At 34.1% G+C, this 26,581-nt stretch overlaps 2 pseudogenes; both read right to left on the reverse strand.

The window, feature by feature from the left end:
• Positions 1 to 8,713: 8,713 nt before the first annotated feature.
• Positions 8,714 to 19,205, reverse strand: LOC109681087 (olfactory receptor 9G19-like; annotated as a pseudogene).
• Positions 19,206 to 23,143: 3,938 nt separating this feature from the next.
• On the reverse strand, positions 23,144 to 24,165 carry LOC109681085 (olfactory receptor 9G19-like; annotated as a pseudogene).
• Between the last annotated feature and the right edge of the window lie 2,416 nt (positions 24,166 to 26,581).

Genomic DNA, 26,581 nt, shown 5'->3' on the forward strand with positions numbered 1-26,581 from the left:
TTGGGACAAATGAGTGTAGCCATTCCCCCATTCATATTAATGATAATATTTCTTATGTTTTCTTTCTCCTGCATTCATTTCTCCTTTTTTTCACTCAAACATTCTTTTCTTCCTTATTCTTCTGAATTCACACAATCCTGTCAGTGCTTGACAGGAAGGATTTACACTGGATTCTCTGACTTTCTATAGTAATGTATTGTTATATTCACTTTCAAATAATACTTATCATCTAGTGGATAAAAGAGAAGTTGAGTTACTCTCAAGGGACAAGCCAAGTAAAATTCAATTATTTGATGTCCTAGAAATACATCTTCTATCCTTTGTAAATAGATCTGAATGCTGCTTCTTAAAACTATGTATCATTATCCAGTAGAAAGACTATTACATACTTAGATTATAGTAATATCATTAAAGGTAAAGAAATGAAATAATATAAAATAAAAATCTTTCTTGATTAATGTATTTTCATGCAAAATAAGAAGGATTTTAAAGAAATTCAGTTTCCTAATCTCCTGAAGCATTATGCTATCACTTAGCACTGATTTGAAATTATGTGTGTTTAGACATTGAATGGAGCAGAGAAGAATGTTTGCCTTCATTAGTATAAATGGGGACCATCTCTGTGCTTTACCTAAGAGATGTAGTTAATACTAAATAGGTATCTTTTGTACTTTGGTCATGGGATAGCAATTTTTTAGCCTTGGCATATTCATTTGATAACAAGAAGTTTCTAACATTGTGATGTGACTTTATCCATCTTTTTTTCAGAAACTATTTCTTAAGCTCATGTGCTTTCTAGACCCTGGGATATGGCAGTGAGGATGCTAGGTCTGATCCACATTCTATGGAGCCAGAGCCTTCATTCCAAGAATGAGTGAAACACATTTTAAAAAGCCTTGAGTAAAGATAGATTTTCAGTTAATGTTTAATGCTACTAAGAAAATGAGACTGGATAATGAGGTAAAAATGAACTAGAAGATGATTTAACTGAATTTAGATACTGTTACAAAAAAGTGATCCATTAAAATGGGCCAAACACCTTAATGCACATTTCTCAGAGGACATACAAATGCCAACAGATAAATGGAAAAGTGCACAATATTAAAAATCACCAGGGAAGTGCAAATTTAAATCACAATGAAATATCCTATCACACCTTTTAGAAAGGCTATTATCAAAAAAATAGGAGTTAATTTTCTAAGAGGTAATAGAGAAAAGGGAACTTTTGTACACTACTGGAGGAAAATAAATTACCAAAGTCATTTTCAAAGTGAAATCTTATCATTTGCAGGTAAATGGATGGAACTGGAAAGCATCATTCTGAGCAAAGTTAGCCAGATTCAGAAGACCAAAAATCACATGTTCCCCTTCATATGAGGACTTTATATCTAGGGCAAATGTAGCAATGTGATTGGACATGAATCACATGAAAAGGGGAGAGCACATACGGGAGATACAGGAATAGGTAGAAAACCCTTGAAAGGTTTTGATGTCCCTACTCCAGAGGAACTAATACAGAAACCTTAAAGTGACAGAGGTTAACATGAGAAGGTGATCAGGAACCAGTGTAAAGATCAGTTAGAGATGAGTCAACATGGGTTGTAACACATTTGTACATGAAAGCAATGCTAGGAATCTCCCTATATAGTTATCCTTAACTCAACTAGCAAAAATGCTATGTCTTCCTTATTATGCTTATGTCTTTTCTTCAACAAAATTAGAGATAAGGGCAGAACAGGTTCTGCCTGGAAATGAGGGGGTGAGGGGAGAAAGGATGGGGAAGGGAGCCCAGGGGGGGAGAAATAACCCAAACAATGTATACATATGTGAATAAATGAATAAAAAATGGTATAGAGTTTCCTTTAAAACTGAAACATATAATGACCATTTGATCATAAAATTCCACTTCTAAGTATATGTCCCAAGGAAATGAAATCTGTATGTAGAACAAATATCTTCCCTCCTTTATTCATAGCAGAATATGTGGACTCAATCTACTCATACATCAATGGAAAAATGGATCAAGAACTCACTCAGTCTTAAAAAGAATGATGTTGTAACATAAATGACCACCTGGGTAAATCTCATGGACATTATGGTAAGGGAAATAAGCCACACATAGAAAAACAAATACTGAGTGGCATCACATATATATGGAATCCATAACACTTTAATTTATAAAAGTAGGTGTAGAATGGTGGTTACTAGAGGTTATGATCAGTGTGTGTGAATAGGGAAAGAGGACATGTTGATCAAAGGATACACAGTTTAGTTAGATGAAGGGAGCAAGTTTGGTGACCTGTTGCACAGTATGATAACTATAGTGTATATTCATGTACCACATATTTCACACTTGTAAAGGAATAGATAGATATGATAAACATGTGAGTTCATGGTTATGTTGCTAAGATAATTCTTGTGGTGTACAGATGATGACCAGGTTTTCTTTCACAAACACAAAGGAAGTTGTCCCTTAGTTACTCTGCTGGATCCTTTGGCACATTTGTTTTAAATCATAGGGGAGAACCAGATTTAAATTGAAGGCAGTCTGATTATGTCACATAGAAATGTGATATCTCCATTACTCTAGTAATATAGTCTTAACCACCTAAAATATAATTTGTGCTTATTTGTAAAGGAGAATAGATTTTACATTCATATAATTATTAAACTCTTTCATCATACACAAAAGTCCATCAAGACATTGGATGTAGATTGTGGATTATTATTCTTGGAAGAGCATAATCCATGGTCCAGGACATTTGGTCCTTATATATTAGGGACCCTTGATCATTGTAACAATAAAGAATACAACCACACTTTTTGAAAAAGCTCATTAAAGGATGCTAGCATTCCCTAACAAGAGTATACTTCAAATCTTTGTTTTATATTTATTGGATCCTCAAAGGTTTCCTATAGGAACTGGATGAAGAAATGGATAAAATGACTGAGAGATAGTACTAAGTGGTTAAATTACCTACAATGCTATAACATTCTAGCAACATTTTTCAGTAGTTCCTTGTGTTTTTAGTGTCCAGAAGCACTAGGAGTCCACTATTACAGAACCTCCACAAGATTTTTATCTGTTTTGCTCATTATCATAGGATGAATACATAGACTAGTACTAGGCATATAACAAGCAAGTAATAAGTATATTCTGATGGAAGGAAGGAAGGTAGGTGAAGCTTTGATCTGGAGGAGAAACAAGTCAGTAGAATTGAATTTTGGGCAAGCATTAATATTATTTTATTCTAAAACAACAATGGAATTATTTGATATCTCACTTTTTCTGATAACTGACAGATACAGGAAGAAGTGAAATATGTCCACAAAATGGTCAGTCTGTCCACATTTGTTTTTGCAAATCAAGTGTGTCTTGCAATCAAGTGTTCATCGCAGCACTATTCACAATAACCAAGCTTTTAAATTAACCCAGGTGCCCTAACAACTGATGAATGGATCAAGAAAAATATGGTATATATACACAATGAAGTATTACTCCACTACAAGAAATAATGATGTGTGTTTTGAAGGAAAATAGATGCAATTGGAGGACATCATGTTAAGTGAAGCAAGCCAGGCTCAGAAACACAAGGACTTCATGTTTTCACTTGTATGTGGTAGATAGATCCAAAATACAAATATATTCACCTAAACAAGCATAATCACATACAAACTCAGATGTAGAAAATGTTTGTAATAGTCGAACTACTCTATGGAACTCAGGGAAAGGAAAAGAGAACGATAGAGCATCAGTAATATCGTAAAACCTAAGATGTGAATGTAGAGGGTAAAAGGATGTGAATTGAAAGCCATTGAAAAATAGGGCCTGGGAAATCAAGGGGTAAAGGAGAGTAATGGAAAGTGTTGAATGGATCAAGGTAAAGTAAACCCACAATGGGCATACACTGAGACACCCCTTTAAATCAACTTAAATATTAATAATGAAAAACAAGAATATAAAATAGGTACAGTGCATGGAGGGGTACTAGGGAAATGGAGGAGCATGAATGAAGGAGAATAAGGTGACTTTATATATTTATAAAAACTATATATTTGTTTGTTATAGAACTAACAAACCTCTTGCAATTGCTTTAAGAAGGGCAGGGAGGGGGTTGACGGGGAGAGATGATGGGAGCAATGTAAATAATGTACAATATGCATCTAATAAGAATTGTCACAATGAATCCCACCCTGCATAATGAATATATACTAATAAAAATTTTATTAAAAAATAACTGGGGCATCATGGAAAAAGAAATTTGTTTGTGAGTAATTAACAAAGATTCAAGCTCTCCATTACTAGTAAATGAAGTATAACCTCATTTTTTCATATTTAAGGGAGAGATATTTTATCTTCCTGGCACTTGTTTTAAAGGAGTTAACTCAAGTTTGATCCAAGCACATCAAGGAACCAATGGTTTTAGAATTTAGTGCACATAAGAATCATCTAGCCTCAACCCATTGTTTTAGGTTTTGGATGGGTCCTAGGAGCCTGTTGTTACTAAAGCAGCCCAAGTGCTTGTAATACAGGTTTCCTGAAGATGATGTCTGAGAAATGCTAAAAGAACTATCAGTTGTATGATTACTAGTATTATTACTGTCTATTACAGAATCTCTAGCAGCATAACAATGTTATGAAAACTAAATATGTTAACTCATATCAAGACATTTTGTGTAGTGCTATAGTTTTAAATGATGAGCTATAAACATACCTGTATTTGAATCCTGATGCCAACCATTTCAATAATTGTGATCTTGGAAAAATTTTTTGAAATATCTCAAACCTTAACTTTCTCATCTCTTACAGTCAAGAGACTATTTTACTCACACAGTTGAAGGAAAATAAAGAGGTATTACCGGTAAGGTGACTGGTATGTTAATGGCATTTAATGAAACTCTCATTTGTAGCTAAAGAAGTTATTCAGCTATAAAAGAAGAGTATTGCTTTTTTTTACTATTTTAAATTTTTACTTATTGATTCACTTATCTATTATCTTACTATTTTTACATGGGTGATACATCATTACATTTACAAAAGTGCTTTCTTTTATCGCCACTCTCCTCCTTCTTAGAATAGTTTCAACAGGTCTCATTTTTCCATTTTTGTACATGAGTACATGGAGCGAGATTTAGCTCTTGCTCCTGTTACCACTGAACCTAACTGGGTAGGCCTAACTGGTGTGGGGCCTAACTCTAATGGGAGATACAGAAAAAATGAAGGATAGACAGACAGACAGAAAGCTGGGATCAGGTGTGTTGGGCAGTTGGATGTAGACACACAACTGCGTCATAGCTTCTTTTCTCTATTATTCTTTCCACTTACACTGCTGCTTTTCTCTATCTTTATTCTTTAAGGCCTTACTCCTTTACAGTTCTTTAAAACCTTGCTTCTAAAGTCTTTCTTCTTTCTATTCTTTAAAACCTCACTTCTAAAATCTTCTTTATTGTTTGTTAAAGTTTCTTTCCTTAGACTTGCTCTGTCCAACGTTTTCTCTTAGCTTTTCTTTAGCATAATCTCTCTTAAAATCTTTGCCCTCAGACTTGCGCTGTTCCATCAGACTTGCACTGTCCCATGTTCTCTCTTTAGCTTTCTTAAAGTCTCAGCCCTCAGACTTGCTAGCAATTCCCTTTCAGCAATTCTTTTCCCTTCAGCAATCCTTTTCCCTTCAACAGTTCTTTTCCCTTCAACAATTCTTTTCCCTTCAGAAATTCTTTTCGCCCTTCAGCAATCTCCCTCCAGCAATCCTCCCTTCCAAAGCCTCCCACATCCAAGAAGCCTACCACATCCAAAAAGCCTTCCCCCTCTCAAAAGCCTCCCAAATCAAAAATCCAAAAGCCAAAAGCCTCATGTCCTCCTTCAGTGTAAATAAGGAGGTGAAGTACAGTTCTTGGGGAAGGGATGACATTGTAACAAGAGGAACCTGCTTCAAACAACTTAGGAAAAGCAGCTGAGCTGCATTGTACTCTAGCCTTATTCTGTGGTTGGGGCTGTGCCAAACTCAGCCTACAGAACATTGAGTATAACTGTGCTAAAGTCCTCACAGGCTTCTCCTACTCTGCTCTCCACAAGTTCCTAATATTCCCAGAACATAATTATACACCCTTTCTTTATATCCTCCCCCCTCCCACTGGTACCAACTCCTGGGAAGGATCTGTTTTACCTTCCTGTCCTTTGTTTTTGAAAAAAAAAAAAAACTTCTTTATTTATTTAAGATTGGTATATGTGGAGTTTCATTATGACATTTCCATGTACATATGTATTGAATCCCAAACTGGTTCATCCCTTCCATTTTTCTCCTTTGTACCTTAGTGTTCTTCTTATGGTTATTTCAACTGCAAGACATAGCACTGGATTAAATTTGTATTCTATACTATCCTACTAGTAAGAAACAACTAAAGTCAGGTCTTTTCTGTCAAATAATTAATGTGTAGTATAGTTATGATTGTGCAGAGGTCAGTTTAACATCCCCAAATTGTTGCCTATGTGCTTTATAACATCCCCAAATTGTTGCCTATGTGCTTTATAAAACTTTACTTAGCCATACAAGGCTCTTGTTTTTGAACATTCTTAGGTAAATAAGTTCCTTTATGAGATAAATAAGTTCCTGTTATCACCAGATGTCCTATCTTAAAAATACTACTTAAAATGACTAATTTCCTGGCTTCCCATGTCTGAAAGCACTTTGAGCCATGTGTCACTGTTCAAGTTAGCCAATCCTGAAGACTGTGAACCCAAACCTGTTCAATCAGGGTGAGGGGCAGACTTGCATTACAGGCAAAAACCTTAGTGGACTTTCTACTCACTGTGTTTGCTCACTAAACTCTGTCTGTGGTGCACCCTTCTGCAGAAGTAAATTTTGCCTTGCCTATTGATTTCTGAGTTGTGCTGTCTATCTCATGACATCCAATATCTTGAATTCATTCCTAACACTACTGACCCTGTGATATATTTCCTTTCTTGTGACAGCTTTCTCTTCTCTACCTCATCACTAATATGTTTGCATAAAAGTCCTCTCAGTAATGTGAATATCAATCATGAAGCCCAGGTTGATGTTCCATCCCTTTGACTCATTTATGTTTTCTTCAACAGATCCATTATTTTAGAAAAAATAGTGAACTTTTATTGGGCTCCTATGCTCTTTAACACTCACTGGAAAGCTGACTATGTCTACATTTCCTAAGTTTTTTCTATGAAAGCCACTTATGTATACCAGAGTGGGAAAAGCTGAGTTCTGAATGTGTTTATCAGAACAAGAGATTATGGTAACCTCTACATGAATCATGAATGATAATCACCAAAATATTATCCTCTTATCTAAATTTTAATTTTTATCTGAAAGTGGATTTTCCCTCCAAAATTATTAAAATATCTTTTGTTCTATTGTCTGGAACATTTTTTGTTCAGCACTTCACTGTGCATGAGTAGATATAATCTGAGTAATAAAATGTCGAGGATACTTTAGTGAGAAAGCCAAGCACATTGCTCCTCTCCATAAGGAAACTGGCAGGGACAACGAAGATGTAGAACAACATGTTAACGAACAAGTGACCAAGTAAATGCAATCTGGTATGAATGTCTTGTGATATTATTAAAACATGCTAGTTACAATTGAAAAAATACCATATAGCTTTGAGTTTTCTTTTTCTTTTAAATTTTTGTACTATTTTTGTTCTTAGGGTACATTGTGATATTTACAAAAGGTCTTATAATATATCATACCTTAATTCACCCCACCCCATGATTCTCCTTTATCTTCCCTCCTCTCATTCCTGCTATAGTTTCAACAGGTCTTATTTTTCCATTTTCATACATGTATACATAATATTTCCACTACATCCTGCCTTCTAAGCACTTTTCTTAATATCTTACCCTCTATGATTGGTTGAAACACCCAGAGGACCTGTTTTATCTCTTCTCTATTTTTGAAAGAAAAAAAACACTTTTGTTTAAGATAGCTATACTGTGAATTTCCTGTGACTTTTCCATGAATATATGTATTATAAGTTGAATTTTCCTGGAAATTATCAAACTTAAGGAAGTGTAAGTGATCCTAAGGGCTTATTTTGTTTTGTTTTTTTGTCCATGGGTTAGATTATTTCCCCTTACTCTGTTGCATTATTTCATTCTGTTGTTTCTGTGTGACATTTTAACAGCACGTATTCCTTTTTGTAGGAGTTTCTGTGCTTACTTGTTTTGACTTATTTCTTTACTGTATCATTGTCCATGAAGTTAAATGTTCATTTTCTTGCCTCTACTAGCAAGAAGTATTATATCTCTTTTGGAACTTTCAGCATTTTCAAGGCTTACAATAGAAAATGGTGGACATAATTCAAAGAAATCCTTTCATTAACATATCATATCTTAGAATGCAATGGCTATTTTACGGTTTTGAGGAGTAAGAACATTTCTTATCTTTCTCTGACTTCTGGCATGGCAGTGAAGATGTCTGTTACTATAGGATATATTTTTATTTTTTATTTAGGACATGTTAGTTGAGCAAACAATAGGCTTACGACATTTTCATACATGTTTATAATATAGTTTGATCACATTCATCTCTCATTACTCTCTTGTACATTTCCTCCCTTCCTGCTGGTCTCCTTCTCCTTTCCGAATAGCCACCATTCTACATTGATTTGTCAGTGATTGAAATAAAATAACCTGATGAAAAATAGTCTGTGCTTCTTCTTAGAAGGAAATAATGCTGGTTTATTTGAAGAGTTTATTCAGATCCTCTTTCACATCTTTATTCCTCAGGCTATAGATCATGGGATTCAACATGGGAAATGTTACAGTGTAACATATGGAAACTATTTTGTCTGTATCAAAAGAATAGCTAGATTGGGGGCAAGAGCAGATGTAGAGAATAGAGTCATTGCATAAGGTTACCGAGATCAGGTGGGAGGAGCATGTAGAGAAGGCCTTGAGGTGGCCCTGGATGGAGTGTATCTTCAAGATAGTGATGAAGATGAAGAGGTATGAATGAGCCTAGGATGAGGACAATGAGGGTGATGACATTGGAGATAAGAAGGAAATACATTGGATCCTGGTAGCCCTCTTTCCTACCACAGGCCAACTTCACCAGGGGAAGCAAATCACAGAAAAAGTCATCAATGACATTGTCATTGCAGAAATCAAAGTAAAATATTCTTGTGCTTCTGATGAGACAGTTAATAAAGCCTCCAAGATATAAGGCTGCTACAAAAATGCACATAGTTTTATGGGCATGGCCTGAAAATAAAGCAGTGGCTTTGCAGTGGCTACATAGCAGTCATAAGCATGACAGCCAGCAAGTTGCACTCAGCATATGCCAGCTCAGCAGAGGAGAACTGAGCCATGCAACCAGCAAAGGAAAATGCTCTTCACTAGAAAATGCTCTTCTCCCTCTGCACTTGATGAGAATCATATACCAGTTGAATATATATGTCATCATGATTTGTACTTGCATTATGAGATTGTGTTGATGATTCATTGTAAATGACCCATTTAAAACAAGGTAAGTACAGTTTTTCAGCACAATCCATGAGCATTCAAATGTCAACTGTGGGAAAAGTTGAGAAATCCAGGATTTCATCTCTATGTTAATGTCTTATGCTTCTAATATGTTCTGCTTCTTGTTATCATAGAATAATTTGCTAATATTCAGAACAAATAATTAGCCTGTCCAAATCAAAGTTATAAATAAGTACAATTAGATTTTCTACCCAAAGCAATCTCAGTTTAAAAGTCATGGTTATTCCTGCACACTGAGGATAATTCAGACAAAGATAATGTCCCTAGCACTGTGTGACTTTAAGATGATGTACTACAAAGCTATTTTAACTTACAACATTTATACACCAAAGAACTGAACGGACAGCCTAGAATTAAATCTATACACTGAGAGACAACTGATTTTTGGCAAAGATGGAAAAACTTTTCCATGGTGCCAGTTACACCTTGGAAATAGGGTAATCTTTCAGTAAATGGTGTTGCAATACTGGAATCTTACATAGAAAAGATTGAAATTAAATAATCTCTCACATCATGTAAAATCAACTCAAATGGACTAAAGACGCACGTCTAAGATCTGAAAATATGAAACTACTAGAAGAAAACTTAGGTTGCATGTTTTGTAACATTGGTCTGAGAAATGATACTATAATATGGCCTCAAAAGAAAGCCCAGAACATCACAAACAGATGAGATTACATAAAACTCAAAAAACCTATGAACAAAGTGGAGATAAAGTACAGAATAGGGAGAAAGTATCTGAACATAATAAGAAATAAAATCCAAAATTTTCAAGGAACTCAAAAAACTCAATAGTAAGAACACAAATAGCTATTTAATATGGGCTAAGGATTTGCATAGACATTTGCCAATAGAAATATCAAGTGACCAACAAGTACAAGAAAAATGCTATATTGCTAATCATGAGGAAAGCAAAACAAAACAAAAAAACTACAGTGAGATATTGCCTTATCCCATTAGAACACAGTTGAAGCTCTTTACATTAGGAATGAAATAGAATAAAAAATCCCATTAAAATTATTTTAAAAGGGAATAAGTGGGATAAGAAAGAGCCCTAGGGCACTAGGTGGGTTGAATTTGCACAAAGACCATGACATGCTCATTTTCAAATATCACAATGAAATCCTTTTGTGCAACTAATTTATGCTAATAAAAAAGAATAATTAGTGCCAAAATTTGAGCTCTTTATAAATTCTGGATATTATTTCCCTGTTGGATGAATAGCTTGTAAAACTTTCCTCCCATTCTGTTGGCTGTCTCTTCACACTGTTACTTGTTTCTTTGGCTGTGCAGAAGCTTTTTTTTATGCAATCGGATTTGTCAATTATTTCTCTTACTTCCTAAACTTTTGTAGTCCTATTTGAAAACAATTGCCTATGACTATACCCTAAAATATTTTCCTTTATTAGGTACAAAGTTTTAGGTCATAAATTGAAGGCTATGATCAATTTCAGTTGTCTTTTGTATAGGAAAATATTTGGTGATCTAGTTTCAGAAATCTAGTTTCTTCTACATGTGGATGCACAGTTTTCCCAGTAACAGCTGCTAAAGGGGTCTTTTTTTTTCATTTAAAAATTGCAATGTATTTATTTTACAAAGTAGGGTGCTCCTTATGGCATTTCTATACATGCATTTAAGGTCCTTTTCCATATTCACCTTCTCAATGCTCTTTCTTAACTCACCCCTTGCTTCATCCCCTTTCACATGCTTAGTAGAACATTTTTTTTACTTTGATTTTCTTTTTTCACTGTAGATTCTATATATGAGAGAAATCATGATATTTATTTTGTGACACTAGCTTATATCATTTAACATTCAGTTTCAGTTTCATTCATTTTCTTGCAAACAATATTATTTCATTTTTCTTTGTGGCTGAGAACATTTAGTCATGTGTATACACCATATTTTTCTTTATCCAGTCATGTGCTGATGGACCCCCAGGCTGATTCCATAAATGAGCTATTGTGAATAGAGCCACTGTGAATATGTAAGTGAAGCTGTATCTATATTAAGCCAACTTTGGCTCTTTTGGGTGTATACCATGAAGTGTTATGGATGGGTCATATGGCAGTTCCATTTTTGTTCTTTTTTGGAAACCTCCATATTGATTTCCATATTGGCTGGACTAATTTGCATTTGCATATGCAGTGGATAGGGCAATTTTCAACCCTGCATCCTTGGTAGTAATTTTCTTTTGTATTCTTGAGGATAGCCATTCTAACTGGGATAAGATGGAATCAATGTAGTTTTGATATGCATTTTTCTGATGTTTAAAGGTGCTGGAAGTTTTTTCATGTATTTATTATTCATTTGTTCTTCTTTTGAGAAGTACCTGATCAGTTCATTTGGCCGTTTTTTGATTTGATAATTTTTGAGTTCCTTGTGCATATTCTAGGTGTGAACATATAAATATAAAAATTAGTTTAGATATAATAATGTCTGGCAAAGATTTTCACCCATGTTGTAGACTTTTTATTCTTCACTGTTTATTTTGTTGTGCAACACCTTTTATTAATCTGATGTAATCTTATTTGTCAATTTTCACTCATATTTACTGCTGCTGCTACTGCTTCAAAAATTCTTGCCTATGCCTGTACTTTGAGTGTTTCCCCTTACTAATTTCATAGTTTAATGTCTTATATTGATGTAATTGACCTATTTTGAGTTTATTTTTATATAAGGTAAAAGAAAAGGATTCAGTTTCAGACTTCTACAGGTGCATATTCAGTTTTCCCAACAGGAATTGTTAGGTTTTTTTTCAATCTATGTTTTTTCCACTTATCAAGACTTGAAAGGCAGTGTTTGCTTGGAATTTTACTATGTCTTCCGGTCTACTCTATTGGCCTTCTTGTCTGGTTTTTTTTTTTTTTTTAGTCATTACAATGCTGGTTTTATTAATATGAATCTGTAGTTTTGTGTGAACTCAGGTGCTGTAACACCTCCTGTTACACTTTTTGCTCATGATTGTCATGGGTACTCAGGACTTTTTGTGCCTCCATATGAATTTCAGGATTATTTTTCTATTTCTGTGAATACTGCCTTTGGAATTTTGATGTACAGTTCCTCTGTAGATTGCTTTAGGTAATATGCCATTGGAATAATATTAATTCTGCTAATCCATGAACATGGAAGTTCTGTTCATCTTCTATTGTTTTTCAGTTATTCATAGCTGTCTTTGTAGAAGTCTTTCACAAAGTTGATTTAATTTATTCCTAGGTATTTTGTTATTTTTGAGACTATTTTGAATGGAATTTCTTTCCTGACTTCTTTTTTAGTATATTCATTGTTGATGTATATAAAACTTCTGTGTTTTGGATATTGAATTTTTATCCTTCTAGTTTGCTGAAAGTGTTTATCAGATTTAACATTATTCTCTTATACTCCTTAGGGTCTTTTAAGAACCAGGTCATATTATCTGCAAACACATAATTTAAGTTTTTCTTAGCCTGTTTATATTCCTTTTATTTCTTTTTGATGCCCTACTGCTCTAAGATTTAAATCTTAGAGCAAGAGTGGTAGGAGCAGACAGTCTTGCCTCATTCTAATTTTAGAGGAACAATTTTCAGGTTTCCTATTCAGTGCAATCTTAACTATAGGTCTGTCATATAGAGCTTCTCTTATGTTGATGTATGATTTCTCTTTGACTTATCTGTTCAGAGATTTTTATTTTGAAGAGATTTGAATTTTGTCAATCCCTTTTTTTCTGCATGTATTGAGATGTACATGGGATTCTTTCTTTGATTCTATTTACATGTTATGTTATAGTTATGGATTTGCATATGTTAAACCACTTTTGCATTACTAGAATGAATCCAAATTGATCATGAGGCATGCTCTTTTTAACGTGTTACTGAATTTGGTTCCCATGTATTTTATTAAGCATTTTTCATCTATGTTTATCTAGGAAATTGGCATGTGGTTTTCTTTTTGTGCTCTATGCTTATTCAGTTCTGGTATCAGGGTAATATGGCTTTATAGATTGAGTTAGGGAGGCTTCTTACCCTTTGTTATTTTAAAATATTTGGAGAGGCCTTGTTTTTCTTTGAGAGTTTGCTGAAATTCAGCAATGAATCATCAGGTCCTGGGATTATCTTTGCTTGCAGATATTTTAACAGTGTTTCAATCTTGTTACTTATTTTTGATCATTTTAGGATTCTCTATCTTTTAGTTTAATTTTGGTAATCCATTTCTTCTAGAATTTCCAATTTTTTAACTACAAGATTTCAGAATTTGTCTAATGATTGTTGGGATTTTATCAGTTTCTTTTGTAATAGCATAATTTTTTTCAGCTCTAATTTTGTTAATTGACTTCTTTCTTTTGCTTAGTTTGAATAAAAGTTTGTTAAATTTACCACTTCAAAGAACCAACTCATTCTTTATTTAATACTTTGTAATTTTCTTTATGTTTCCAGTTCATTAACTTAAGTTCTGATCTTTATTATTTCTTTCATCCTATTAATTTGAGATTGGCTAATAATGGACTTTGGAATCCATTATTATGTTATTGATTTGCGATATCTTGCTTTTTTTTAAAGTAGGCATATATTGCTATAAATTTTCCTCTTGGGACCTCTTTGGACTACTTTTATTGTATCCTACAGGTTCTGGTGTATTGTGTTTTCATTTACATTTGATTCTACAAAGTTTTAATTTTATTTTCAATTTCTATGAAGATACACTGATCACTTCAAACTAAATTGTTCAATCTACATATGCTTGAGGATTTTTCTATCATTTCTTTTACTGTTGAATTCTAGCTTTCTTCCCTTGTGATCTTACAAAATATATAAACAGTTATTTTAATTCTTGTATTTGTGAAGACTTGCTTTATTTCCTAAAATGTTAGGTATTTTGGAGAAAGTTCCATGGGTTGCTGGGAAGAATGTGTGTTCTGACTGTTGGATGGAATTTTCTTTAGATTCCTGTTCAGTACATTTTGGCTATAGTATCATTTTATTCTTTTGTTTCTTTATTGACTTTTTGTGTAGAAGACCAATCTTTTGGTGAGCATCAGATGTTGAAGTCACACTGTATTACTCTATTGGTTCTATCTCTGCTTTTCTGTTCAATAATGTTTGCTTTGTAGAATTTGGTGCAATGATCAACATTTGGTGCATGCATGTTCAGAACTGTTAGTTCCTCCTGATAGATTTTTGCCTTTATCTACATAAAGTGACTTTCTTGGTGTATTCTATTTTCTGGATAATATCTGCTTTTCCACATTTGAGTATAGCTACTCCTACTTGTTTTCAGGATCCATTTGATCAAAATATTTTTTTCCATCACTCAAATCTGTGTTTGTCTTTGTTAGTGAGGTGCTTTTGTTTCAGGCAGAAAACATGTGGGTCTTATTTTTTAAGCCATTCCACAAGTCTATGTGTTTTAAGTAGAGAATTGAGATCATTATCATTCAGAGTTATTATTGAAAGGTATGTAGTAATTGTCATCACTTGGTGGCTTTTCCAATGTTTGATTCTTTACTAATCTTCATTTGATAATTTACTCTTCTAGTGAGATTCTTTTTTCCAAAAAACTGAGACACCAGAAGAGCAAATGCTACAGTCAATAAAAGGGTAAATGATGTGAACAAATTCTTTTCATGTGAAGAAACATAAGTTGTCAGTAAATGCACAAAAATGCTCAACATTTTAGCCATCTGGTAAATGCAAATCAAAACTACATTGTGATTCCAATTTTACTCAGATCGTCAAACAAACAAAAACCAACAAGTGCTAGCTGGCAAGCATGCAGGAAAAAGAACACATACATGTTGTAGGTACAAATGTCAGTTTGTCCAACGACTATGGAAATCTTTATGGAGATTCCTCAGAAATTTAAAAACAGAACTTTCATATTACCCAGTGACACTAAATCTGTATATGCACCCAAAATAATCAAAGTCAACTTACTATGGAGATACCTACATTCCTATGTTTATTGCGACATTATTCACAATGGCCAATTTATAGAATTAGCCAAAAGAACAAGCTATATATATACATATATAATTGAGTTTCTCAGCCATAAATAAGAATTGAAGTATATCTTTTGTTGGGAAACGGATGAGCGTGGAGATCATGATATCAAGCGGGATAAGCCACATTCAGAATGATAAGTATTACATATTTTCTCTCATATTTGGAATTAGGAGGAAAAAGAAAATGAGTGCAAAAGGGGAACTTACAGTGGTAAAGAGGAGCATAAGGTATAGGGGGAGAAAGATAAAGATGGGGTGAATAGGATTGAAATATGTACAAAATACACAAGTACAAAACATCATGATGAATCCATTGCTTTCAGCAATTAATTTACACTAAAATTTCAATATAAGTAACAAATTCTGTCATAGTTGCAGAGCAGCCATTACACACTGTTGATGGGGGTACAAACTGTATAGTAATGAAAACAGCATGGGATTCCATAAAAAGTAAAATATAACTAACATCTGATTCATCAATCCCATTCCTGGGGTTAGATAAATATCTAAAGGAAATGAAATTTTTATGGTGAAGAGACATCTGCACTCTCATGTTTATTGAATCATTTTTCACAATAGCCAAGAGATGGAAACAACCTGATTGTCCATTACCTGAGGAATGAATAAAGAAAACGTGGTATATATAAACAATGGAATGCTATTCTGCAGTAAGAAAGAATGAAATTCCATTATTTGCAAAACCATGAACAGAATGGGAGATAAAGTTTGGTAACACAAGCCAAGAACAAAAAAATACCATGTTTTCCCATTCATGTCTGGAAATTAAACACTGATTTCATGTAAGTTAAGACTAGATGATGGTTGCCAGAGGCTGGAGGTAACCATCCCTTGGTTATCAAGGGAAGGAGAGGTGGAAATTGTTGACCAAGGAATACTAAGTAAAAATTAGAAAACAGTAAAAACATCTTCTGTGTCCTTCAATCAGGTGAGTACAGATAACAATAATGTATATCACAAAACACTTGAAGAAATGATTTTGAAAATTTCTCCCATAAGGAAGGGATAAATGCTACACTTAACCAGATTTAAACATGACAAATGTACACAGGTATCAAAACATCACATGATACTAGATTAATACAATATTGATGTTTTTACCTATTTGATAAAAATGAATTTCATTAGTAAGTTAATGACAGTGATGCAAGACTGCAATTTTAGCTACTTAGGATGCAGAGATAGGGAGAGTCTTGGTTAGAGGCCAGATTGGCAAAAAGTTAGTGAGATCCTGACTCAGCCGATGACTGGGTGTAGTGGTGTGCACCTGTCATGCCAGCACTGCATTGAAGCACAAATTGGAGAACTGTGGTCCAGGCCAGCCCACATATACAGCAAGATTCTATCTCAAAGTAAGTAAATAAATAAATAAATAAATAACAAGCAGCAAAGGAAAAGAGGTGAAAGCATGGCTCAAGTGAGAGAATATCTACCTACCTGAGCTGAACACCCATTGCTACCAAAAGAAAAAAAAAAAACATTAAAGAATAAAAACACTTTTTAAAAATCAAGTGCATGCCCAGTGAACATTCACAAAGATTTCATCATTTCCTTAAATGAAGCTGATATAGGGATAGGAAAACATGATTGTAATTAAGGCATTATTTCACAATACATCTTATAGTCAAATGTGAAGTTAAAAAAATCCTTCAAACAGAATTATTCTCTCAACTTTCCATTATATTTTTCTGTGACTATAAATCTTTTCTAAACAAATGATGTCTTTCAAAAAAAAGGAAATAATACCTCAAAAGAAGAGAGTTAAATTCAAGAAGATTGGATATTAAGTGGAAGTTTGAAGTGGGCTTTTAATTATTTTCCTCTTTCTATATAATGTGTATGACTATTTTGGTAACAAGAAAGCACTTTAAAGTATCCATGATGAAAAATTTCTGTTTTGTAATAAGTATTTGTTGTAAATTTTACATGTGTTTGTGATTGTGAATCTCTGTGTATCACCAATAAACCATAACCTCAGGAAGGCTGAGTCCAGTGTACATCAGTGTGTATTTCCTTACCTTAACAAAGCTTATGAAGTAGCATTTGATAAATATTTGTTGAGCTTTTTTATAAATTAGTTAACCAAAATCCCAAAATCTTTGAGGTATTTTAAGTAATGGATCAAAGAACAATATGTGCCTTATTTTACCATAAGTCTGGGTGTATATAATAAAGACTTATTTTATAATCCTTGTGAGTAAATAATACTCTTTTGGAAGAAAACTCAAGAAGTTTTTAATGACAACCAGTGTTGGAGAGGATTGTTCTGGCTTGTGATAATGGACGTATCTTGCAGGATGTTTGTTTGCAGTCATTTCTGGTAACTCAGAGATCTTATCAAAAAATGAAAAAAAAAATGTTTTCCATCTGCTAAAGAAATGTCAGCAGAATGAATCAATGATGGCAATTTTAAACATGGAAATTCTCCAAAGAGAATATGCTTGCACACTGCCTTTGGCCTTCATTGAAACCATAGGTCTCCTGAGGTCCAGGCTGCCTGCTTGAAACTGAACTTTCAGTTCAGCTTTTCTAGGTATGGATCCTGTTGGACCATATTCCAATTTTGCACTTACCAGACTGTATAATTATTTATACATATGAGCAGTAATTCCCATCCATGAATATATCAATTATAAATATATATGAAGATGTATTTATGTAAATTTCATAGGTTATGTTTCTTGGAACAATCCAGACAAATACAAATACTAAGAGTCATTCAATTTTTTAAGTGGAATATGCAAGTACAAACATTTTTTGCATAGAAGAGACTGTTTATTAAAATTTGTACTTCAAAAAATGCTTATTTTATTAAAACTGACACATCTAAAAGGCCCACTTTGAAAGCATTTTGTCTTAAAAGATTGAACTTTGTGAGTTGACTAAGCAAATTCCCTTAGGAATTTATACAGCAATTTCAAACTCATGTGAAAGTCTCTTCTGAACACTTTAAAGCCATAAATTGCAGACAAAACATTACTGTTAAATTAACATGCAAGAATATTGTAACACAGGAATTTGGCATGCTTAATTACATTATTATTGTGTTCTTATTTATCTTTATGTTTTGCTAAGTTTATTACAAACTGCATTTTACTTTTTTTTGAGACAGGATCTCACATGTTGCCCAGGCTGGCCTAGAACTTACAATCTATTGCCTCAGTCTCCACAAGTGATGATTACTGTCATGAACCACTTGCCCATTTGGCATTTTACATGTTATCTAGGGTCTTACTGATAAAATTTATACATGATTCAAGATATATTTCCTCACATAAATAACTTGAATAAACACATAGGTCAACCAAGCATACAATATATATTGATTCTTATTTGAAGACAGAAATTTGCTTATTTCTACAAAAAGGAATAGTATAGAGCCCTGCATGGTAGTTAAGCATTCTTCCAGAATTTATGCGTCAGTGTTTATGATACTGATATGTTTTAACAATACATTTTTCACATGGGTTTTACATTTTGTAGACAATGATTTCCTTTTAAATGATGTATTTCTCTGGTTCCATTCAACTTACAGAAATAGCTGATGTTCTGCAGGGATAGGTGTGTACCAAGCACATCTGCTATATCTGGACACACAGGAAAACTGCAATTTACAGATACTTCTGTAGTTAAACCATGATCATGAGAGGAGACATAGACAAATGGAGGTACACCACTTCTATTTCTGGCCATATTACCCCAAAAATATTCACCCATCCACTCTCTGAGTCTGCCCATTTTTGTTCAGCGGCGTATGTATATATCTCTGCCCTACCATAGTGCCCTCCATGGTATGTAGTAATTAATTATTTAATATGCAACAACATAATCCTCTCCAAAGTATTTTTATTAAAATGAAAAGCACAGAACAGTGTGTACAATATCTTTGTTTGCCTATGTGTGCATTTCATAAGTGTATTCATATTTTCATTGAAAATTGATTAAATGCTTCCAGGTGGAAGAAAGAGGGGGAGATCTGGGCTGTAATGATTGCTTACATTACAGTGCTCTACCAATGCCATTACCAAATCTGAGTGAAATTATTAGAATAACTTCTAAACAAGTTTCAGAGAAGTTAATTTGTCAAGGAAATTTTAAATAAATTAATCATTTGAAGGCCTTAAAAAGTTGAATAAAAAGGAGGAAGAGGAGAAGGAGGAAGGTAGAAGAAGATGAGGGTGAAGAGAAAGATAAGAAGAAGGAGGAGGAGGAGGGGGAGGGGGAGGAAGAAAGGAGAAGGAGAAGGAGAAGAAGAAGAAGGAAGAAGAAGGTGGTGGTGGCTTTCCATGAGGAGATTCTCTGTCACTACCTCTGGACTTCATATGTACCAGGGGCTCTCCTTAATCTTTAGGCTCTTGTTGGTCTTGAGCCTGCATAGTTACCCTGAAGATTTGTAAGTCCTAAACTTCATAAGCAACATGTTTATATGTGTGTATATGTGTATGTATGTGTGTGTATATATATATATACACACACACACACATAGATATCCTAAGAGTTCCTGTTCTATGAAGAGCACAGATGAATACAAATACTAAAAATTGTTTATTTTCTGTAGAACATTTATATCTCAGAGACTTATTCACTAGAGCAATCTACTTAAAAAATATTTTTAAATATGTTTACTTTCATTAAACATTGTATACATGTATCAAACAGAAGTACAATGACCAAGAAAACTATGAAAATGTGCTCAACTTCCCTGGCTATCAAAGAAGTGTTAATCAAAACTATACTAAGATTTCATCTTACCCAAGTTAGAATGGCTATATTCAAGGGCAATAAAAACAACAAATGCTGGCAAGGATGTGGCAAAACAGGAGCCCTTATACACTGTTTGCAGAAACACAAATTAAAATAACCACTAAGGAAAGTAGTATGGAGATGCCTCAAAACACTAAAGATAGAACTGCCATATGATCCAGTGATACCACTCCTAAGGCATCTACTCAAAGAAATGTAAGTCAGGATACAATAGAGACACTGGTACACCAATGCTCATTGCCACACTAGTCACAATAGCCAAGCTTTGGAAACAACCTAGAAGCCCTACAATTGATGAATTGATCAAGAAAATGTGGTATATATACACAGAATAGAGTTTTACTCAGCCATAAGGAATAATGACATGTAGTGTGAAGGTAAATGGATGCAACTGCAGGACATCATGTATGTGCAGTAAGCCAAGCTCAGAAACATGAAGGCTGCATGTATTCTCTCATACTAGGAAGAAAGATCCAAAGATAAGCATATACACAAAAATGACCATGATCAAATGCAAACTCACATGTAGAACATGTTTGTAATAGTGGAACTACTCTATGGAAGGAGAGGAAAGAGGGAAAGGAAAAGACAATGACAGAACATCAATAATGTTATAAAACACAACATCTGTTTAGGTAGAGGACATGAGGCTATGTATTGAAAACTTGAATAATGGGGGGTGGGAGATAAAAGGGTAAGGGAGAACAATGGAAGGGACTGAAAGGACCAAAAGAAGCAGAGACACATTGAGAAACCCCTTGGAACACTGACTTAAATATTAAAAATGAAAGATAGGACTGTAAATAGGTACAGTGTATGTGCCAGCACACTTGTGGGAGGGGGTAGGGCACATGAATGAGGTTAAGGTGAAGTATATGATGGATGGACTTTATATACTTACATGAAATAGAATAAAGAAGCCTCATTGCTTTAAGTGAGCAGGGAGGAGGTCGAGGAGGAGAGATGGTGGGATGAGCTAACCAATGTACAATATAAGCCTATATGGTATTGTCATAATGAATCCCCCTTGCCATTGAATATATCCTAATAAAAATATTATAATATACTCAATAAAGATGTAAAATAAATTAAAACATGAAATAGATTTAATTCATTAAAATTCATTGTAAAGATACATCTGGAAACCATATTGTATTAAGAGTTTGAACTTTGTACTTAAGAAAATTTCCTTAAGAGTTTATGGTATAATTTCAAATTCATATGGAAGATTCTTTTGAAGACTTTGAGGCTATAAATTGCATATGAAATATTCCCTACAGAGACAGAAAGAGCTTCCTACTAAGTACATATTTAAATATGTTCTAAAACATCAATTCTACATGTCTAATTACATTTTATATATTGCATATATTTGATTTTCTACATTTATTAGCAGCTGCTCTTTCTTTTTTTCCATAGGGCCTTGATGATATTACTTATACATGATTCTGGAGTCAAGTTTTTCATATAAAAATAAAATGAAGCTACATTTAGTTGATCTGAGCTTTCAGTATTTGCACATATGTTGCTTTTATTTGGAAAAGGGGCCTGGCTTGCTTCCCTTAAGAGACTTAGCATAGAGGGCCTGGAAAATAGCTGGAAAATGCTTTCAAAATACAGTTATGTTTCAGTGTTTATGATAGGGATATGCAGTAAAAATAAATTTTTGGTATTTGTTTTACCTTTTACAATCAGTGTTTCTCAGTGGAATTGTGTATTTTTTTGGTTTAACTTAATTACATGAATTAACAGATGTTCTGCCACTATAATATGCAATGTGGTCCTGTTAAAATTACCTTGAAAGAATGCCTTTTATAATAATTTTATAATTATTAGTGAGAAATAAAAACTATCTTTTCAAAAACCAGAGACTGAATTTCTACAGCTTTCCAAATGAAGCATGGTGGAATTATACTGTTGATGCCTGTTTTCACAGGGTCAGTGTGTGTTACAATGGATACAGATTACAGTCCTTATCTGAGGCCAGGTAAACCTGTGTAATCGCCAGTGTATTTGGGTCCTAGCAGGTGTTTGCTAAGTCTTTTGACTCACAATTTCTTCTACACTGTTTTGTTACTAAATATGCCAGTAAAAGCAAAGCATATTTAAGCTTTAAAAGCAAATAAAACATAGGCATTGTTCTAATTTGAAAGTTTAATTAAAATTCAATGCACCATATCACATTTACTATTTAATTTTATCACTATGTATTTTCTCTATAAAATTTTCTCCACTTATGAATGTGTGCTCATATTCTTTTATTTTTCAAGATGTTTTACTTAACTGTAGTTATTGTTTTTTTATAATGATTGTGTTTAGTGATCACAATATGGAGATTCTTTTATGTTTTCCTCTGTTTCAAAAAAAGTGGAGCCCAGGGAGTTGTATAGTGCAACCTCAGAGGCCTATAGATTACAAGAATCATGGCTGTTGGGAAGAAGTTGTACCAAAGCATTTCTTGAGTACGTTTGGATCATTGTGCAAAATTTTCATAATGAAAGAGTCTTATTTAAAAATGTTTAAGATATTGTGCTGAGGAAAAGAAAGGTCATAAATACAACATAGTCATGACTCAAAATAAACTATTAAAATTAACTCCTCAGTTTACTTAATTGGAGTAATAACTAAGCATAGATACTGTACTATATATTCCAGTCAACCAAATATTCTACTAAGGAGAGTGAATCTTCTGTCATTTCTTAAAGTTAAAGGAAAATTGTTTGCTTAAGTATTTGTTTTTAATCAAAAGTAATATGAAATTTAATCAAATTCATACATTTTTACATTCATGCATTATCACCTTAATTATCCTACTTTTAAAAAAACTTGGATCTCCTTCACTGGCATGTGTGAAGGGTAAAAACACTTTAACTTACATGGTATTTTAATGGATATATCCAGCACCTGTGCTTGAAATAAAATATCCTACTTAAGAATAATCTGTGCCTCTTCTTAGAAGGAAATAATCCTGATTTATTTGAAGAATTTTTCAGAGCCTCTTTCACATCTTTATTCCTCAGGCTATAGATCATGGGATTCAACATGGGAAACACCACAGTGTAAAATGTAGAAATTATTTTGCTTGTATCCAAAGAGTAGCTTGATTGGGGACAAAGGTAGATGTAGAGAGTAGAACTATAATATAAGGTCACAGAGATCAGGTGGGAAGAACATGTGGAGAAGGCCTTGAGGTGACCCTGGGTGGAGCACATCCTCAAAATGGTGGTGATAATGAAGAGGTAGGAGGCCAGGATGAACACAATGGGGGTGATGACATTAGAAGTGAGGAGGAAATACATCAAAGCCTGGTAGCCCTCTTTCCCTCCACAGGCCAGTTTTACCAAGGGAATCAGTCACAGAAAAAGTCATCAATGACATTGTCATTGCAGAAGTCAAAGGTAGAAGTTTTTTTGGTGATGATGGAAGAGTTAATAAAACCACCAAGATATGAGGCTGCTACAAAGAATACACATAACTTTAAAGGCATGGCCTGAGAATAAAATAGTGGCTTTGCAATGGCCACATAGCAGTCATAGGCCATGGCAGCCAGCAGATAACACTCACTATAGTCCAATCCAGCAGAGAAGAAGAACTGAGCCACACAGCCAGCTAAGGAGATGCTCTTGTCTTTAGAGATGCAGGTCATTAGGATCTTTGGAGTGTAGACAGAGGACAACCAGAGATCGAGAAAAGATAGATTTCCAATGAAAAAGTACATGGGTGTGTGGAGGCGAGAGTCATTACAGATCAATATTATAAGGGTGCAATTTCCCACCACAGTCAATGCATACATGACAAGGAACACCACAAAGAGGACTTGCTGAGTCACAGGATTGGTAGTGAAGCCCAACAGGATGAACTCAGTTGCTGTGTGATTTTTCTTCTCCATTGAAGTATTAATTCTCATTTTAGAGGAAAGAAAATGAGGATTTGGCCTGAATTACTGAGTTGAAATGCAGTAAAGTTCTAAGCTATGTATAGTATAATGCTTTCCTGGTAATCATAAAAGTGTGGGACGCCACACTCCAATGGCTCATTTAGAAAGAATTTTCATTTTTGTAGGCAAATAAAATTCTCATTGAATATGATTTTTATTTGTATTTCCATATTAATACAAGCTAAGAACAATAGCCAAGTTATGGAAACAGCCAAGATGCCCCAGCACTGACGAATAGATTAAGAAAATGTGGTATCTATACACAATGGAATTTTATGCAGCCATGAAGAAGAACGAAATGTTATCATTCGCTCGTAAATGGATGGAATTGGAGAACATCATTCTGAGTGAGGTTAGCCTGGCCCAAAAGACCAAAAATCGTATGTTCTCCCTCATATGTGGACATTAGATCAAGGGCAAACACAACAAGGGGATTGGACTTTGAGCACATGATAAAAGCGAGAGCACACAAGGGAGGGGTGAGGATAGGTAAGACACCTAAAAAACTAGCTAGCATTTGTTGCCCTTAAAGCAGAGAAACTAAGGCAGATACCTTAAAGCAACTGAGGCCAATAGGAAAAGGGGACCAGGAACTAAAGAAAAGGTTAGATCAAAAAGAATTAACCTAGAAGGTAACAGCCACGCACAGGAAATCAATGTGAGTTAATGCCCTGTATAGCTATCCTTATCTCAACCAGCAAAACCCCTTGTTCCTTCCTATTATTGCTTATACTCTCTCTACAACAAAATTAGAGATAAGGGCAAAATAGTTTCTGCTGGGTATTGAGGGGGGGGAGCGGGAGGGGGTGGAGTGGGTGGTAAGGGAGGGGGTGGGGGCAGGGGGGAGAAATGAACCAAGCCTTGTATGTACATATGAATAATAAAAGAAAAATGAAAAAAAAAAAAAGAACATAGTCTATACTCAAATTCTCAATATGTGTCTTAATAAATTTCAATCTTAATAGTCCTTTTATTGACTGACACATAGAATGGTATAAGATACAGGATGGATTTCATGCCTGCTACTCCCCTACAGGCTCAATGACTTCATAGGATTAAGCCAGTAATAACTTTTGAGTCTCATCTGGTTTGCTCAATCCATAGCATGTATGATATTTTATCACTCCTTCCTGAAAGAAAACGCTCTTTTTGTTTAGTTTCCCAATAATCATATCTGCCTGATTTTTCTTTTGCTTCTTTTGTTCTTCTTCTCAGTACTATAATGACAGCTCTTAAATCTTGGAATGTTCCCTTGAGCATATTTTACATCTCTTGTTTTTTCATCTAAAAGTACTCTCAAGTGATCTCCAGTATTCAATGTTATCTGTGTGTAATTCTGAATGTCATGTTTGTTGACCATGTCTCTTCTAAATACTCCAGAAACAGATTTGAATGTGATCTTAATTCCTGTTATAAGATTACTACCAGATATTCTTCCTAAAGCTCTTTCTTTACTGCAGAAAATGGTATTATTCCAGGTCACTGGAACTCATTTAGTATTACTCTTACCTTATTTCAATCTTTCACTTTGTCCCTTATTAATTAGAAATGTATTCTGGTCTTTACCTTTATAATGTACCTGGACAATGGCTAGTTTGTTTGTTTGTTTCCCAGCTTCTATAATTACACCCCAAGTGAAGCCACCATTATTCCCATTTGTAGCACTGCAAGTCTTGTAAGTTTCTCTTTCCTTACATTCTTACACACACTGGAGTCAACTTGACATCCAAAGTGGTCCTGTTTAAATTCCAATTGATCTTGATACTGTTATGTTCTAAATATTCCCCTGAGTTCTCAACTTACTCAGAATAAAATTCAATATCCTTACAAAGATGTCTAAGCTGTGTGTGATCTGCCCCTCATTCCCGTGCTACAACCAACTTCTGTTCACCCATTCAGTTTTCTCTGCACTCAGACTACTCTGTCCTCATTCTTATTCCTAGAACAAATAGGGAATTTTTAATGCTTTGCTACATGTTCTTCCCTGATCTTAGAATTCCTTCCCTACATTTATCTTCAGAAATAAAATTCTTACATTGTCAGTTCTTTATAATATCTCACATGACTTTTTATGGTGTTCTGTAATCAATATTTTGCAATCTACTGTCTTTACCAATCTCTTTTACCTCCCCTAACATATTATCATCTCATGAACTGCTCACTGTCTAATAATACATAGATCCCATCTATTTAACTACTTTCTTTCCTCTTCACTAGAAAATGCTCTTTGCCATAGGCATTTGATTAAAAACATAGGCTACTTTAATGTATACATCATATGATTGTACATTTATTATGAGATTATGTAAGTTATTGATTTAAAATCAAATGTTTAATTTAAAATAAGAACAATTGTTTAGCACAGTCT

This window comes from Castor canadensis, chromosome 1, assembly GCF_047511655.1.
Source record: "Castor canadensis chromosome 1, mCasCan1.hap1v2, whole genome shotgun sequence".
Taxonomy (NCBI): Eukaryota; Metazoa; Chordata; class Mammalia; order Rodentia; family Castoridae; genus Castor; species Castor canadensis.